Source organism: Eumetopias jubatus, unplaced genomic scaffold, assembly GCF_037043125.1.
Source record: "Eumetopias jubatus isolate StellerSeaLion01/CBP00866 unplaced genomic scaffold, mEumJub1_p1.0 scaffold_3, whole genome shotgun sequence".
Taxonomy (NCBI): domain Eukaryota; kingdom Metazoa; phylum Chordata; class Mammalia; order Carnivora; family Otariidae; genus Eumetopias; species Eumetopias jubatus.
Window position 1 is genome coordinate 44218008 of NW_028274809.1, and position 6191 is coordinate 44224198.

Genomic DNA, 6191 nt, shown 5'->3' on the forward strand with positions numbered 1-6191 from the left:
CCACCCCCTTTGTGAACAGTGAGCACCCATAGTAAACCCACTTGAGGAGGGTTTTGGCTTAACTAAAACTTCCACCAGCATCAGAGGCTTTCAGATACAACTGGTAACTTCTAGAAGTGTCAGTCATGTTGGTAGAGATCTCACAGGAAATTTAACCAAGTAAAGCACCATTTAGCAAAACTACCTACCAACATCCTTCAAACAAACAAACAGGCAAGAGAAACAATAGCAATAACCCATATAATTAATCTGTGCGAAATAACACAATTAACATACTCATAGTAATGATCATAAAGTGCTGGGCTGGATGGGACTCTCAGTACTGCTTAGGGGAGCTGCATCCTATGCTAGTGCCAGCTTCTTGCTTCTTTTTCCTCTCCTCTTTTATTTTGGTGATACAGAAACAAAGGCTCAAGGAGGGGAAGCAACTTGGCCAAACTCATACTGGTTGCTGGGCTAAGTCAGATCTGGAAACACAACACACACCTTCTTCCATATATGTAAAAGGCCGGAAACACAAAAGACTGTGATGTTTATATGCATGTGTTTCCAATTTTTTTCTAGTACTTTCCTTCCCCACTCTTATCTTTTCACCCAAATTTCCCATCTTCTTACACAGACTATTTGGGAAATTAGAAAACATTTTTTTTAAAGATTTTATTTATTTATTTGAGAGAGAGAGAAAATGAGAGATAGAGAGCACTAGAGGGAAGAGGGTCAGAGGGAGAAGCAGACTCCCTGCTGAGCAGGGAGCCCTATGCGGGACTCGATCCCGGGACTCCAGGATCATGACCTGAGCCAAAGGCAGTCGCTTAACCAACTGAGCCACCCAGGCGCCCAGAAAACATATTTTTAACACAAATACGCCTTTTTTAAAAAAGTTGTAAACACCCACAACAGTTTTTATGCTTAGTGACTTGATGGCAACTAGCTGTACTTATAGGTGGATGGGTATCTCTGGATCCATAAATGTCGTTTGTATATTCATATACTTCCACATACCAGATTCCCAACTCTAGTCGTTTTCCCTCACCCCCCCCGAAAGACAGCATCCCTGATACTTTGGTGGCATAGCCACAGCTATACAGTTCCATCATGGGGGCTTGCATTATATACTTGTTTGCGACGAAAGTAAAAATAAATCTTGATCGTTTTCTTCTGGTGATATTTCCCATCTTTTGATAGGAAAGATGAAAAGAAAAGCAATCAATGCTCTTCTGTGGAAAGGAAGAAGAGTTAGTTCTAAATAAACATAAGCAGCGTCTCGGGCTTGACAAACTTTTCTAGAGAATTCCTTTCTCCCCCACTCTGCAAAGAGCCCCTAGCATGGGGCATGGGTCTGCCAGCTAATAGATGTGTCCATGCAAAACTTACTCTGTGCGTTCTCTAGTCACCACCTGAAACGTAACTAAAGCACGCCATCTAATTTATCTTAATGTTCATCCTCATACTTCAGGCAGTATTTCGAGACCTTTTGTAGCTCATAAACGTTGTGATTGGCTGTCCAGGGCATTCTGTGACATGTGACTCCCTCAGAGCTTGTTACGACCTGGGCACATTACCCATCTAATGTAAAAAAAATAAATAAATAAAAGAAGCATTATTTCTTGTGAGTATACCTGGCAAGTTTTCCATTTAAACTGCATGTAAGCAGAGACAAAACAAAACAAAACAAAAAACCTAGACTCAAATGCAAAGAACAAATTGATGATTGCCAGACGGGAGGTAGGTGGGAGGATGGGCGAAATAGATGAAGGGGATTGACAGTACACTTACCTTGATGAGCACTAAGAAATGTGTAGAATGGTTGAATCGTATCATACATCTGAAACTAATATAACACTGTTAACTATACTTAAATTTAAAAAATTAAAATAAATACATCTCATAGCTAAAAATAAATAAACTGCATATAGGCATACATTGGAGATATTGTGATTTGCGTTCCAGATCACCTCAATAAAGCAACTATGGCAATAAAGCAAGTAAATTGAATTTTTTGATTTCCCAGTGTATATACAAGTTATATTTACACTATACTGTAGTCTCTTAAGTGTGCAATAGCATTATGTCTTAAAAAACAGCACATATACTTTAATTAAAAAATATTTATTGTGTGGCACCTGGGTGGCTCAGTCAGTTAAGCATCTGACTCTTGATTTTGGCTCAGGTCATGATCTCGGGGACATGGGATCCAGCCCTGCCTAGGCTGTGTGCTCTGCCGGGAGTCTGCTTCTCTCCCTCTCCCTCTGCCCCACCCCCACCCCCGCTCATGATCACTCTCAAATAAATAAATAAATCTTTAAAAAATACATTTGATTGCTAGAAAATGCTAACCATCCCATCATCTGTGCTTTCAAGGAGTCACAGTCTTTTTTGCTCTTGGAAATTCTTGCCTCGAGGTTGGTGGCTGCTGACTGATCAAGGTGGTGGTTGCTGAAGGTTGGGATAACTGTGGAAATTTCTTAAAATAAGACAACAGTGAAGTCTGATGCATTGATTGACTCTTCTTTTCATGAACAATTTCTCTGTATCCTGTGATGCTGTTTGACAGCATTTTACCCGAGGTAGAACTTTCTTCCAAATTGGAGTTATTCCTCTCAAACCCTACTGCTGCTTTATCAACTAAGTTTATGGAGTATTCTAAATCTTTTGTTGTCATCTCAACAGTCTTGATGGCATCTTCACCAGAGTAGGTTCATCTCAAGAAACTACTTTCTTTGCTTATCAATAAGAAGCAACTCCTCATCCATTCAAGTTTGATCATGAGATTGCCAGCAATTCAGTCCCATCTTCATGCTCTGCTTCTAATTCTAGTTCTCTTGGTATTTCCACCACATCTGCAGCTACTCCCTCAACTCAAGTCTTGAACCCCTCAAAGTCATCCATGAGGGTTGGAATCAACTTCTTCTAAACTCCTGTTAATATTGATATTTTGACCTCTGCCCATGAATCATGAATTGTGCTTACTGGCATCTAGAATGGTGAACCCTTTCCAGAAAGTTTTCAATTTACTTTGCCCAGATCCATCAGAGGAATCACTATCTATGGTAGCTATAACCTTATGAAATGTATTTCTTAAATAATAAGACTTGAAAGTCAAAATTACTCCTTGATCCATGGGCTGCAGAATGGGTGTTGGTGTTAACAGGCATGAAAACAACATTAATCTCATGGTACATCTCCATGTAAGCTCTTGGGTGAGCAGGTGCATTGTCAATTAGCAGGATTATTTGGAAAGGAATCTTCTTTTCTGAGCTGTGCTTAAAATATTCAGTAGATTATGTTGTAAACAGATGTACCCTCATCCAGGCTCTGTTGTTCCATTTATAGAGCACAGGCAGAGTAGATTTGTCATAATTCTTAAGGGCCCTGGGATTTTCAGAATGGTCAATGAGCATTGGCTTCAACTTCAAGTCACCCAGCTGCATTAGCCCTTAACAAGAGAGTCAGCCTGTCCTTTGTCCTTTGAAGGCAGGCATTGACTTCTCTCTAGCTGTGTAAGTCCTAGATGGCATCTTCCTTCACTGTAAGGCTGTTTCATTTACATATAAAATCTATCGCTTAGTGTAACCACCTTCATCAGTTCTCTTAGCTGGATCTTCTGGAGAACTTGCTGCAGCTTCTACATCAGCACTTGCTCCTTCACCTTGCACTTTTATGTTATGGAGACGGCTTCTTTCCTCCAACCTCAGAAACCAACCTGAGCTAGCTTCAGACTTTTTTCTGCAGCCTCTTCACCTCTCTCAGCCTTTCTAGAATTGAAGAGAGTGAGGGTCTTGCTCTGGGTTAGACGTTGGCTCAAGGGAATGTTGTGGCTGATCTTCTATCCAGACCACTAAAACTTTCTCCAGATGAGCAATCAGGCTATTTCACTTTCTTATTCATGTGTTCACAGGAGTAGCACTTTTAATTTCCTTCCAGGACTTTTCCTTTACATTCACAACTTGGTGAACTGGCACAAGAGGCCTCGCTTTCAGCCTATCTCAGCTTTTGGCATGACTTCATCATTAAGATAAATCATTTCTAGCTTTTGATTTAAAGTGAGAAATGTGCAACTCTTCCTTTCAATTAAAAACTTAGAAGCCATTATAGGGTTATTGATTGGCCTAATTTCAATATTTGTTGTGCCTCCAGGAGTAGGGAGGCCTGAGGAGAGGGAGAGATGGTGGAACAGCTGGTCAGTGGAGCAGTCAGAATACACACAAAATTCGGTAATTAAGTTCACTATTATATGGGCACGGTTGGTGGTGCTCCAAAAGAATTATAATAGTAACATACGATCACTGATCACAGTTCACCATGACATATATTTCTTATATTAATGGAAAAGTTTGAGATATTCCAAGAGTTGCCAAGATGTGACAAGGACACAAAGTGAACAAATGCTTTTGGAAAAATGGTGCCAATAGGTTTGCTCAGTGCAGAGTTGCCACAGACCTTCAATTTGTAAAAAATGCAGTATCTGAGAAGCGCAATAAAGTGAAAAACAAGGTATGCCAGTATATGGTATGATACCAATTTTTTTAAAAATTGTGTGTGTGCACACATATAGGAAAAAAATCTATATAGGTATTTACCAAGGTGTTAACAATGATTTTCTTTCAGTGGTAAGACTTTCCTTTATACTTATCTGTATATTTTACAAAGCTTATTGAATTCCTTAATATTTAGAAAAGTGTTCACTAAAAACAAAATATTTATGTAAAGCCTTTTCAAATGACACTCCTGTCTCTGATTCACTAGATTTGTAGCTAGGCCTATTCATTTAATAAAAATTTACTGGATACCTACAATGTGCAAGGACCTATACTAATAGGGGCGCCTGGGTGGCACAGTTGTTAAGCGTCTGCCTTCGACTCAGGTCATGATCCCAGGCTCCTGGGATCGAACCCCGCATCAGGTTCCCTGCTCGGCGGGAAGCCTGCTTCTCCCTCCCACTCCCGCTGCTTGTGATCCCTCTCTGGCTGTGTCTCTCTCTGTCAAATAAATAAATAAAATCTTAAAAAAAAAAAAAAGACCATACTAATAGCTGCTAGAGAAATAGTTTTACTATTTTACAGAGATCAAACCTGTCAGCTAATAGATATTCACAGACTGCCTGCTATGTGTTCATAGCCACCTGCTAGGAGTTCTGGATACAGTGGTGAACAGTGTCCCATCCCCAGGAGCTTATATACTATAAACATGTAAATAAATAATTAATAGCGGTTATGATGCATGTTATGAAGATGTTTTTGGTCAATGGCACACTCCACTGGGAGTGGAGGGCTTCAGCTGGAATGCTCATGGAGGACCTCACTAAAGCGGTCACATTTGGGTTGAAGCCTGAATATTAGAAGGAGACAACTTTGTGAAGATGCGGCTTCAAGCAGAAGGAACAGCAAGAAGGGAGGAACCAAGATGAGAACAAGTTTAGAATATTCAAGGAACAACAACAACAAGACAGTGGCAGAGTACAGAGAAGGAAAAGAAGTGAGCAGAGGCCAGGAGGGCAGTCTTCCAGCCCACGGTACTGAGTTTAGATTTGATTCTCATTGCAAGGAGAGGTTTTTGGTGAGTTCTAAGTAAAGAAGTGATATTGTCTAGTTGACATCTGATAGAGGTTCTGCTGATTTGTGTTAACAGTGCATTTGCAGGAGGCAAGGGGAGAGACAGGGAGGCCAGTCAGGGTGCTTGCTGTTGAGGATGCGGCTAGAAGCTGCTGCATAGGGCTGGTAGTGGGGGAGAGGTACTGAAAGCTTCAAAATGGAAAAATACTTCCTGGTGGGGGACCAAAAAAAGGGAGAGGGAGAGTTTCTGCTCTTCTATTACACAGCTACTCATCTCTTTCCACTTTTGTCTTATGGAGTGTGCCTGAGATTGCTATCTCTCAGTATCCTTTCTCCGCTGTTTTTGTACTAGAACTCCTTGAGTTCTAGCTAGACACATGGCCATTAGGTTATCAACCACATTTCTCAGGTTCCCTTGCTACTAGGAATGGCCTTGTGACCAAATTCAGGCCGTGGGGAAATGAACTAATATATGCACTGTCTAGATGATGTCCTTGAGGACACAGCCACCTGGTAAGACTTTTTCTACACTCCCCTCCAGGGCATGGTAGAGCAACAAGATGGAGAGACAGACTTCCCTGAATGACCTCATGGGACAGCCCTCTGGCTGGCCTCAGTGTTCCCCTTTAGTCTATAGCA

The 6191-nt window shown here is 40.9% G+C and overlaps 1 non-coding gene across 1 annotated transcript; it reads left to right on the forward strand.

Moving 5' to 3' along the window:
* Positions 1-1468: 1468 nt before the first annotated feature.
* Positions 1469-1572, forward strand: LOC114226222 (small nucleolar RNA U13). The gene has a single exon (XR_003612709.1). It is a non-coding gene; the product is annotated as a small nucleolar RNA U13 (small nucleolar RNA).
* The last annotated feature ends 4619 nt before the right edge of the window (positions 1573-6191 follow it).